Source organism: Myotis daubentonii, chromosome 6 (assembly GCF_963259705.1).
Source record: "Myotis daubentonii chromosome 6, mMyoDau2.1, whole genome shotgun sequence".
NCBI lineage: Eukaryota > Metazoa > Chordata > Mammalia > Chiroptera > Vespertilionidae > Myotis > Myotis daubentonii.
Genome location: NC_081845.1, coordinates 44,882,426 through 44,895,603, shown reverse-complemented (window position 1 = coordinate 44,895,603; position 13,178 = coordinate 44,882,426). Strand labels below are relative to the sequence as shown.

The following is a 13,178-nucleotide window of genomic DNA, read 5'->3' as shown; positions in this document are numbered from 1 at the left end:
ATCTGGGGTGATATAACTAAAGTAGCCAACTGTGTGACTATTACATATGTACCTCTCAGAAGCAAGAGGCCCAGGAAGTTGCGGTGGGGCAGCTTTTAGTGTACTTTCATGCTTGTCCTGTCCAGAACTTTGACCAACACACACAATGGATTGATTATAAGTGTGGCCCAGGAAGTGTCCACTAAGCCTGTGGCATTTTCCAGCCATGCTGGTCACTGACAATATATCACACTCGTACCTGTGAAGAAAGAGGGGGTTTTGGCTCTCTCTTGGTCTCTTCTTCACTCGCTCTGGGAGATGCCAGCTGTTTACTGTGAACTGTCCTATGGAAAGGCCCACATGGCAAGAAGCTGGGGGAGGAGTCTGGCCAAAAGCCAGCAAGGAACTAAGGCCCTCTGTCCATCAACCTGTGAGAAACTGAATCTTGCTAGCAGCCACGTGAGTGCATTTGGATAAAGATCCTCTCCTCCTTGGACCTTTAGATGACTGCAGACCCACTGACACCTCAATTGCAGCCTTGTGAGAGACCCTGAGCCAGTGATACCCAGCTAGGAGGCACACGAATTCCTCACACACAGGAGCTTTGAGATAAGAAATGATTATTGTGGATTTAAGAAGATTTTGTTTGTGCATATGGCATAGAAGATGAATTCTTCCTCCTCCACCGGGAGTGAAGAACTTCAGGCTCTACCGCTAGCTGACCAGCTACGGGATCGAGCAGCAGAGCCACTAAATGGGAGAGCCATTACCCTGGTTTGTTTTATTTAAGGACTATCCCAACCCCCCTGTTGCCCACGAGGCTTCACTCGCTCTTCGATGCTTGGCAGAATGCCGTGCTAACAGAAAAAAGATGGAAGGAGAACTGGGCATAATGTTAAGCTTGCAAAATGTTATACAGAAAATTACAACTCTAGGAGAAACGAAATGTTGGTCTCTGAAATCTATGGCATTCCTCAATCTTCCAATATGGCACACAGTGAGACTTTCAATGAAATGAATTCATGTAGAAGGAAAGCTCGGGTTTTTGTTGTTGTTGTTGTTTTTGTCTGGGAATTACAAACAAACGTGTCCAAACAGTGGTTTTCCATATAGACGGTCTTGATGATACATCTCAGAGAAGTCTGCCTGCAGAGGCTCTGTTAAAAATTAAAGGCATTATTAGTTTTACTTTTCAAATGGCCGTTCAAAGGTGTGTGGTGCGACTCCATTCAGATTTGAGAGCAGAGCCTTCGGCGTCAGCGACAGCATCAATGGAGGTTATGAAGGCTGGGCAGGTGGTGGGAAGTGGAAGCGGAGAGGAGATGCTGGTCCCTTCAGGGGTAAGGCTGTGGAGGTAAAGCAGAGCTGCTGGATGACCCGCCGGGCTGAGGGTCAGAGCCCACAGAGGAGGAGGAGGCGGCAGTGTGGGGCGGCTCCCACCCAGAGGGTGGGGCTAGCTGGCTGAGCACAGCCAAGAACTTCTTTTTTAAATTCATTATTGTTTAAAGTATTACATATGTCTCCTTTTTTCCCCATTGGCACCCCCACCTCCCAGCACATGCCCTCACCCCCCTAGTGTCTGTGTCCATTGGTTATGCTTATATGCAGGCATACAAGTCCTTCGGTTGATCTCTTACCCCCCACCCTCACCCTCCCCTGCCTTCCCTCTGAGGATTGATGGACTGTTCGATGCTTCCATGTCTCTGGAATATTGCGCTGCTGTAAAAAAGAAAGAACTCTTTCCATTTGCAAAGGCATGGATGGACCTAGAGAGCATTGTGCTAAGCAAAATAAGCCAATCAGAGAAAGAAAAATATCACATGATCTCGCTCATTTGTGGAATATAATGAACAACGTAAACTGATGAACGGCTGAGAACTTTTTATCTAGATGGTTTTATTGATGACTTCTATTTTGGGCGCAAGAACTGTGTGAATGAACAAGTGGCCAGTTTTCCCTTGTTGCGGTGAATTGTCAAGTGCAACTTACACTTGAAAAGTTTTTAGATTGCACAGTGGGTATGCTGCATTTTATATTTTATTGGGCATTTTGCTCCACTAAGCGGTAAAAAGGACAGAGGTTACAGGTGGGGCTGCTTTATTTATGAAGGTCTAATGGAGCAGTTCAGGCAACTGCAACATCATTTTTGAAATACATTGTAAGATAATAAAAGTTGACATAATTTTTTAAAAAAGAAACAGGCTTTGGGAGCAATTTGACATGACTAGGTTAAATTAACAGCCAGAGAATACTTACTGCATGCCAGGCATTATCCTGTGCATTATAAATACAACTCACTATCACTCAGAATAACCCTATTTTCAAGATGAAGAAACTCAGTTTGAGAGGTTGTATAACTCGCCCAAGGTCACAGCAAACTAAGACTTGAACTCCAGAGTCCATGCTTTTAACCACGTCTCAAAGCTGGAACAGGAGCCCAAGCTCCCTGCTCCATAACTAGTGTCGAGGGTTCCTGTTTATTCGTAAAAATTAAAAAGTAAACAAATAAGGTAGACAGGGCAGCGTATTGTCAGGTGCTCACATGTCTGAGCAGTGACAGACAGGCAGACATTATAGGGTGATAGGAATCATAGGAATGTGCAAAAACTGTTGGAAAATGTATTTGAGGGAGCAAATTTTAAAGAGTTATTTTATGTTTTTCTCAGAATGTGAGAGATTATGGAATAGGTGATACTGGTAATGTATTAGTGATTTTTTTAAAGTGCTAATTTTATTGAAATAGAAGGTGTTTCCCTCAAAATTTATATACACTTTAATAGCTGTTTCTATTACATTTTGAAAATGAAAGGTATTTTAATAAACACTGCCTTTATAACTATTCAAAATGTGTGTACAGTTTTGGGGGGTTGAGGAATAAGACATTCATGTCCAGGGGAAAAGTATGTTGATGGCCAAAATCAAATGTGAGGTAGTTATTGTCATTCAGCATATCCCCAGAATTCAGATTTTAGAACTTCCCTGCCATTTATCAAATCCAAATCAGAGTATCCCAAAGCAGATCCAAAGGGACATTCATAGATTTTAGAAGACAAAAAAATGGTAGTGAAATTAATTTAGAAAACGCTGAGCTAAACAACGTTACATAGGCTTCTTTACCGCAGGACTTCTCAGAGCCTTCATTATGCTAATATGCATTGTAAATCTCCTCCCCTTTACTCCCCTCCCCTCTCCAACCCCCCCAAATGATAGGATCTTGAAAGAGTCTATGAAGCATGTCAAAACTTCATATTTATCCATGGAATCTTTTTGTGCCAAAACATCACACAGAGCCAGGAATTAGAACAACACACTTAGGATAATGCTGTTTTAAAGTAGTATTCTAGAAGCACATATAAACACGTGTTCTTTTTTTCTCAGGAGAATTTTAAAAGACGATTCAACAAATATAAACCTATTATTTTCACCAAAATACTACCTAATTTCAATCACTGTGACATCGGTGAGGACATTAAATCAATTCTGCCAGGTTGCCTCAAAGAGTTTCTTACCAGTAAACAAATGTCTGAACTTCAACCAGAATCTGTGAAATCACTTTCCCATAAATGGGACCAATCTGTAAACAAAATGCGTGCACCTGTCGTTGCCATTCATATTGGCAATCACAGTTTATAAGTTAACACACCATGAAAAGCTTTATTCATGTTCATATGGTGTGAACATTGCAAGAGCAACTTCAGATTGATTACCTTTTTAAATACAAAGCAATTGAATTTTACTGCGGACAGAAAGGAGAATTTATTCCCATGCTGTGCAACTTCTGGAAATAACAGTCCTGAAATATGACTTAGGGAAAGTGGCGGGGGCCCTACTAGGTCCTCAAGATGCAGAAGCATGTTAACTGGCCGTACTGCACTCTGTAATTCCTCTGGGTCAGGTTCTTCTCCCAGCAGAGCCTTTGGAGGATCTCAAAGGTAGACTTGACCCAACAGTATAATCCTTGTCCCTGGCTTTACTCAGAGTTTCCCCCAGGATATGTATAATGCAAGGACTTTTAGAACAAAAAGTTGAGCAGTTAAGACAGTTAATCATCACTTTCCTCTCACAACCTCAGGGACAGACCTACCAGTTGAACATGTCTCAGAATCCATTTAGGTAGGTCTGGGAGGAACTTCTGGGATTGAGTCTTTTTTTTTCTTTTTTCTTGGAAGTATCATCTTATTTCACACCAAAATAAGCTGATTAGTATGTAGAAAAGCAACGGTCCCTTAATTTCCACAAATGTGTTTTGATTTTTTTATTCTAGGCTCCAAGTTCCTTCTTGCATACATTTAACCACAGCCCACCCCACCACGGGTACGTTCACTAGGTTGAGGGGTTGGAGGGGTGTACTTCTCCCTGGAATCTTGCTTACATTTGCATGTGAAAAGAAAGAGATGCTTTTGAGTAATTAGTGATCTGAAATTCTGCACCATGAGGAAAAAATTTGCTTTTGGATATTTATGGGGAGAAAAATCCATATGGGCAATGAATACAGTATTGATGTGTTGGGAAGCAGGGATGGGGGGGGGGTCGTACCCACTATATTAAATTTCATCCCAACAATGGTAAGATTCATATTACCACTTTCTTATAAATAATAGATACTATGGAGAATAGAACAAAGCTGTTGTTTCACAACTTAAATTTCTTATATTAATTCTATGATTTTAAAAAAGCCCTTTCTTTTTGACCTGATATTTTCATGCCATATTGAAGAAACTCATGATCAATATGTATTGATTTTATCACTAATTACATTAATTTTGCTTTAGAAATTAGAAAGGCTTTAATGAGAATGTGAAGTCACTTCAAGATAGTGCATTACAGGCAGGCTAATTTGACTGGACTCTGTGCATCAGATTATTTCATTATGAACCATCAATTACCATACAAACGGATGAGATAAATAGCTTTTCTCTGAGCAGATTTACATTTTTGAATTCATCCATAAATTTCAAGAGCTTAAGTTAATTTACATCCTATGACCATATTTAATATACAAATAGTTCAATCATGAATGCATTATCTGCATAAACCCTTATTCCAGCCTTTCACATTATACTTTGCACAACACTGGAGATACCTTAAAGAATATTTTTGTTAAAATCTTTCACTTAGCACTTAGTGCAATAATACCAAGAGACCGAGATGTATGATGTTGTTCAAGATTTATAAAATCATAAGAATATGAAATAGTCCAGCTGGTTTTGAAATTGAGTGCAGATGTCAAAATAACATCCCACGAAACAAGAGACCACAGAGGTTTTTAAATTCTGTGAGTGTATTTCTGCTCTTCTTAGAAACCTACCTGTTAAACAGAATTAAGTAAAAAGACTTCAGAAGAAGAGTTCTCTACAGTAAAATTCTATCTAATTTGGTCTGTGGGAACATAAGTAGGGTGGTATTGTGGTATATGGGAGAAATGTGGCCAGAGGCAAAAGTGGAGGAAAACTTAAGATGTCCAAAATTCTGGGTACCTTGAAGAAAATAAGTGTATCAAAATAAAATCCATAAAACATTTTGCAAACAAATATTTGAAAGTTCTCTCAGAATGTCTATCCACACTAAAGAAAATGAAATAGCTAACACTAATGGAGGCTTTATGTGGCCCAGTGAAGTTCTGATAATGAAGATGTTTCTTTTTTGTTTTTTTTGGCTATTTAGTATTTAGTGATAAAATCATGGGCACAAAACCTTGGCACCTAATCTACACCATTATTATTATTATTATTATTATTATTATTAAAAACTTTAGAAAATAGTCCAAGGGTTGACTTTAGATCCTCATTCATTATCTTGTTCACTATAAACCCTATGACATGGTATCCAAAAAAATCAATGAATTGTGAACTTATCACATATTCTAGGATAAAGTATATTTCACATGCAAAGACATTATGAGAGAATGTTGGAGGTGACAGGCTCACTAGAGATCACCAAGCCCCTGGCATTGAATGTGTGGTCATAGCTCAGCACCTGGGAGTCAGTGTGGGCTCTCGGTCCTCACTGTAGACTTACTGAATCCAAATCTGAATTTAATATGATCCCCTAGGCAGTGGTTCTCAACCTTTGGGCCTTTAAATACAGTTCTTCATGTTGTTACCCAACCATAAAATTATTTTCGTTGCTACTTCATAACTGTAATGTTGCTACTGTTATGAATCATAATGTAAATATCTGATATGCAGGATGGTCTTAGGCGACCCCTGTGAAAGGATCATTTGACCGCCAAAGGGGTCGCGACCCACAGGTTGAGAACCGCTGCCCTAGAGATTCATGTACACCCTAAAGTTTGAGAACACTGGTCTAATTTTTCATCATCTTTTTTACAAACATGCAACTAAGACCAAAAAAAAAAAAAAAAAAGCTTAAGAATGTTTAAGGTAGCAAGAATAAACTCATATTTCTCCAATGCTGAAAGCTATGGCTAAAGTAGGTCTATAAGGGTCACAGTTAACTTTATTGGTTGGTTGGATACTGGCTGAGCCACCAACCAGCTTTGGGAATCACTTGCTATTGTCAGAAAGAACACGTGTGAGAGCTTGTTGATGGATTAGTACCTGTGTGACACCAATATAAACATGATCATTCTGAATTTCCACCCAGAATCATTGTATCAATCCAGACCACGAGCAACTGCCAGTATCCTACCTTCCACTTTGAGCCACTTTCTATACAGAAAATGCAAAATATACTATAAGGGGGAACAGTTGTATCCTCAATTTACCTAGTTACAGAACAAAGTGTGAAAATCAAATGTGATATATTTGTCAATATTTCCCACATAGAAATGAACACAACAAAGGAGGTAATAAGTGGAGGAATTTTTAGTGTGGCTACTACTTACAGCTGAGTATGTGTAAGGCAAGCAAACAGTGGCCCCGTATAGACACAGCTGAGGACACTTAATTAGTGACAATTACAGCATTGTTCCAAGTTGCCTGCAACCTTGCTCTTTTCCTTTAGATAAACTCTTTTAAGTAAATACAATGTCAAGAAAATGGACAAGCCCTTTGACTTGCTAGAGAATCATGAAAGTGGTATATTCTTTTATCAAGTGAAACGTGACTTTTTCAACGGACTTATTTATTAAGGGACATTAGACCTAACATTTGCTAAAAATTTATACAGCTTACAGTCTGCATATTACTTATTACTATAGTTATTTAGTGTTAAAGGTGCCACAATCAGTCTTTTCTTAAAAAAAAACTTATGCTAATAATTATCACATACCAACTCTTATGGTTAGAGCCTTTCACAGAATAAATACCTATAAAAATGTTTTTGAGAAATAGTTTTTCCAACTCACTGATGTTTAATCATTTATAAAAGTATAAACAATTTGGGTGCTTTGCTAATTACCATTTTAAGTGAGAATGGAGTCCAGGAAATGTTTTACTGGAGCGTAGTGAAACCGACGTGCATCACCCAAACGCCTGCTGAGCTCAGGTCTGGCTCACATGGATGTGATCTTATGTGGAGAATTTAACAGGTTATATGTGCATTTATATTAAGACAGTGTTTTTATCTCACATGAGAAAAGGTATGTTAAAAAATAACAGTAACAGGCAGTTACAGTTGTGGGCAGGAAAGTGTGAGATAGAACAGTCAGATTGCACAGGCTTTACTAAGAAATTTCAAACGTTAGTCAAAGGACTAATTAACGTAACTTTTAAATACAAATGAATGACAAATATGTATGTACTTTTAATTAAATTCAACAGAGAAAGGAAACATCAAATCATAAATATATATCTTTAAAAACTACTTCCAAAAACTGTTCTTTTTCCATTCTGCCAACACTGAAGATTAAGACTGTTCTCAATAAACAGAGAGGCCATACCAATTTTCTTTTCTAACTTTGCAGTTTGCATTTACTGCTTCACATAGCCAAAAATAAATGCTAAAAAATTTGCAAACAAATGGATGAAGATATTTGCATATGACATGTTTAACACATGAACTAACAAAACAAGAACAAACTCATAGATACAGATAACAGAATGGTGGTTAAAGAAGGCTAAATGGGTAAAGGGATCAAATATACAGGGGTGGGCACAAATAGGTTTACAGTAGAATGGGAAACAGCTTATTCTTGTATTATTTATTAATTATTATATTATTTATTTCTAGTACAACTGTAAACCTACTTTTATCCACCTCTGAATGGTAACAGACAGAAAACAGACTTTTGATGGTGAGCCCAAAAGAGAGTATAAAGGCATTAAATTGTAATGTTGTACACTGGAAATTTATATAATGTTATTAACCAATGTAACCTCAATAAAAATAAATAAATGAAAAGAATTGTCCAATTCCATGATTTCCCAAAGACATTCCAGTAATTCTCTTTTAAAGACAAACACATAGCTCTGGCCAAGTGGCTCAGATGGTTGGAGTGTTGTTCTGTATCCCAAAAGGTTGTGGGTTCAATTCCTGTCAGGGCACAGACCTAGGTTGCAGGTTTGATCCTCATTTGGGGCATGTAAAGGAGACAACCGAGATCTCTCTCTTTCTCTGTCCCTCCCTCCCTCCCTCCCTCCCTTCCTCCCTTTTTGTCATTAAATGAGGATTAACTTTAAAAAAGAAAAAGACCTGTGTGTTTGCTGTTCTGTATTGGGATTGGGATGGGGGAGGCAGCATTCATTTGCTCTGATCCACTTAGCTGCTCTCTCACAGTTCTTTTGAGAGCAATGGCATAAGAAGGGTTCTAGCTCATACTGGTCCCTCTGAAAGTTATTCTAGCCAACTTCACTAATCAGTCTCAATCAATCCACCAAAATTCATTAATTCCTTATTTTCCCTGCTAGACATTTTATGTTTAGCCATATGGATTTTTCAATGAACGATTATCTCACTATCTGTTAAAGCACTCAGAAATGTGCACCTGAATTTCTTTGCTATCTATATGTCTATATCTATATCTATCTATCTATCTATCTGCACACACACACACACACCCTGGCTGGGTAGGTCAGCTGGTTAGAGCATCGTCCTAATATGCTAAGGTTTTGGGTTCAATCTCTGGTCAGGGCACATAGAAGAAGCAACCAATGAATGAATGCATCAATAAGTGGAACAACAAATCGATGTTTCTCTCTCTCTCTCTCTCTCTCTCTCTCTCTCTCTCTCTCTCTCTCATTTTCCCTCTCTCTAAAAGCAATAAATAAAAATTATATATATATATATATATATATATATATATATATATATATATATATATATATATTGCATTGCACTCACTAAGTATGGTTAAAAGTGTGAACTGAATGACTGGGGAGTTTAGGGGAGCCAACTTTCTCTGGACACATGCTAACTTTTCCCCAAGTCCCTCTGTCACTGTGCCTCTGTCCCCCCCTTTCCTTCTCAGCTGCCCTTTGAGACACCTCTCAAATGGGAAGGCTGACTAGACCTGCCTCAGGTACAGTGTGGTGCTGTGGTGTTTTTTACATACACTTTATTAAGCCCTCAGCATACTAGATTTTAAAGATTTAATCACTAGAGTTGAGATATCTCAGCCATCTCTGTATCTATTTACCTCACAACAAGGTGTTTTTATTAAAAGAACAAAAATATAAAAGGCATTTAAGATATTTGGATTCCTATAAATCTAATTGCTAATATGGTCCTTAATTGTTCTGCACTGAAATAATTTCAGGTTAGCAGAATAAGACCATATTTTCCTGGTACCACTGCCCCATATGGCCAAGTCATTTCAAAAGATAATAGTCAAAGAGAATGTAAATGGGTTGGGGCATAGTTCTTAGCTGGGAAAGTTTGAACAAACTTGATTTAATCTCTTTAAGCCTCATTTTTCTCATTTGTGAAATGGGAACAAATAACTGTGACCTATTTCATTAAGATTGTGAAGTAAGTGGGAAAATATTTGTAAAGCTGATCACAGTCCATGACATAAATTCTTAACAAATAAAGCTATTACTAATCTCATTATCATTATAAATTAAAGTTTGTCCATAGCTTCTGATATACTTTGGAAAAGCTCAAATGAATACCTTATTAATTCTTTCATTCAAAACACATTTATTTGGAACCTGGTATATAACTCTTTAGGTATTTAACAATCTCTTCTGGGAAGCTAGTACAAACTAGGTGCTGTAAGAAATAAGATATTGTCTCAGCCCTCAGTGAGTTTATAATCAAGTTATTACATAGGAAACATATACAAATAGCTATCTTATAAGGAAGAAGGCAAAATACACCATGTGACTGACTTATAAGAACAACTTTATCAGTCCTGCAGCCAGCAGTGCTCACAAGAAACAAAAGGCCAGGCATTTCCTTCTCCTTAGCCACCTGCGTCAATACCACTCACATGCCACCTGCAGGTGGGGGGATGGAGCCCTCAGCCCCTCCAGCTCTCCACCTCCTGCAGAGGGAAGTGGAGCCACAACACTGCACAAGCACCCTGACCGATGCATGTCTTCTATTTGTTGGCTTTTCCAGGAAATGCGATGTATGTAAAAGGAATCTGCTTTCATTTGGGGTGTTAGCCATTGGACGTGAGGGAGTAGGCAGTGTTTGAACTATTAAAGGAATAAGTAGTATACAAATTAATTTCCTCCCAAACTGTGTCCAAGCTTCTTTTCTTTAACTTGGCATGGGACTCCAGGTCATGCCAGGCACACACAAGAACATGAACATAAATGCTTTGCTGGTGGTGATGACTCCCTTCTGGTCTCACAGAGGAAAGACACTAAAACTCAAGAAAGCCTTTAGGACTTTATTTGTGTGGAACTAGATTTTAAAAATTCAATCAGAATAGCCATTTAATGAATTCAGAGAACAACTGAAGTGACTTTAAGCTTTAATTTTACTGCTCTGCTAACATATAAAGAAATAGACAATTGCAGCCTTTTAAGGCCTGGAGATAGGCCCCCTCCCACCTGTGATCACCTTGCAATTACAATCAGTTCACAAGAAAGGGGTTCTCCAAATAAAGCTACATTAACTCCTCATTAACAGTACAATCTCACTACCCCTGGCGTTTCCGTATTTATGAGAAGCACTGAGAGCATGTCCCCAAGCCCGGATTCTGCCCTCAGCGACCTGAGTTCTTGGACCCAGGAAAGCCCCGAGTCTCTGGAATTCGGCCACTGCATCTCCACATCCGGGTGGGGCTGAGGTGCCTGTCCCGCAGCTGCACCAGCGGCAGGACGGAGAGTGAAACTTCCCCTGGAAGGTTGTCTGCTCTGTGCCCACTGCTCCCTTGACTCTGGCTTAAACCATGGTAAAGCCACGTGGGGCAGGTGGCTCTCCAAGACTCCTCGCAGGCCAATGAGAGAATGATGTGTTTTCACATTCCTCACCACCAGCAGAGGGAGTGCAAGTGCACAGCAAGTGAATTCTAACAAAATACAGACTATCTTTACATTCTATTCCACCCAAATAAACTCTGCTGGGTATGTCTGGGTGAAGAAATGTGACGAGTGTGATATATTTATCTCTTCATGTTTGTGTGGGGGAGATCAGAATTAGCGAAGACCTGGGGTGGGGTATGGGCTGGGAGGAGAGAGGGAATGGGGGAAATGGGAGGTATCTGTAATACCAGCAACAATAAAAAGTATATTTTAAAAAGCCACAGGAGGAAAGAGAGAATGCCCACCTGCCCCCAATATTCTACCTTATAAAGAGGAGCCAACAGGTGCTGTGGTTGCAGGGAGGGGGTGTCAAGCTAGCTGGGCACAGAACTCAGGTCTCCTAATAGAGCCCCTATTTTATTATTTTACTTATTCACATGAAAGCAGGTTTAGGAATAATTGATACATCACAGAATAACCAGCTGTGCTCTCTGCTGCCCCTCCTCACCAACTCCTCCCTCTGGCTAACTAGTCCCCCACCCCCAGCTCTACTTTCCATGAATAGAACATGCTCCTTGGTCTCAGGTCTCAAAGTAAATGCCAAAACCTTTCAAATGGCCAACACCTAGAGCCTGTGTCACCCCTCTGCTCTCGCACTCATTATGCTGCAGCCCCACTGGCCTCTAGCCATTCCTCAAACATGTCAAGTTCGTTCCCATCTCAAGGTCTTTGCACTTGCTCTCCCTCCGCCTAGAACATGACTCCCTGAGATTGCTAGAGGGCTCACGCCCCCTTCTAGTTGTCTCACAAATGTCACCTTCCCTGACTCTAATTTTCATTGCAAATCATTCCTTGTCCACTTTCCTTCCTGCTTTATTTTTCTCCATCTGACCTACTGTATTGTATGTTTTATTATCTGTTTGTTTTCTGTCCTAATAAGCATAGGGATTTCTGTCATTTTGTTTACTGCTATTGAATAAATAAGCGAGTGAATGAATGAGTGAATACATTTTAAATCTAGCTATACATACAGCATTCAAAGGAAAGAAAAGCAAGTTTTCTCTAAAGAAAGTGACATTATGTGCCCATTGTGATTCTTTCAGCTCTACCTAAAAATAATTTGCTTTAATCATTTAATCAAGGCTGCTATATTGATTGAAGTTCTAATTATTTGGCTCTGAGAGCAAGTGTGTTCATAACTTTTTCATATTGTCAGAATTGTCAGTTCCTTAGTAAGATAATGCTCCAGTCACCTCTTCTACCATGACATCGAATTACCTCTCTTGGGGTCTCACATTCCTTTGTGAAAAGCTAACATTAGCTGATATATACCACTCATTCAGTCTTTGCATGTTTGGTATGTGTGACCAAATGCCCTTTAATATGTTCCTTACTAATATTATATGAATATTAGTGAATAGTCTAGCACAAGTTTCTATGGGGCCTCTTAAGTAAATATGTGTTTAGTTGGTTATGTTTTATGCATATTTAGAATTTGTTTGCATTATCCAACTTCACATGTATTATTTACCTGCTGGGAATATTTAGCTTTCTGCCACTCCATTTAATTCTATGGACAAATTCACATGTTTTATAATTTGCATAGCATTTCCACTAAATCATCCCAATGTCTGGTATGGTTATCTTTTTTTTTTTTTTTTATGAGGTGCTTAACGGTAGCTAGGCATTTACTTAATCACTAGTTTTCTCATTGAAGACAAGTATCTGTTAAAAAATAAAAAAAGATCTGCCCTGGGTCAGTTGTTTGGGTATCATTCCATGTACCAAAAGGTTGCCAGTTTGATTACTGGTCGGAGCACATGCCTGGGTTTCAGGGCTCAATGCTTAATAGGGGGGCATGCAGGAGGCAGCCAATCAATG

The 13,178-nt window shown here is 39.0% G+C and overlaps 1 pseudogene; it reads left to right on the top strand.

Annotated features, from left to right (window-relative positions):
• Nucleotides 1-645: 645 nt before the first annotated feature.
• On the top strand, nucleotides 646-1,461 carry LOC132236679 (armadillo repeat-containing protein 1-like; annotated as a pseudogene).
• Nucleotides 1,462-13,178: the final 11,717 nt, after the last annotated feature.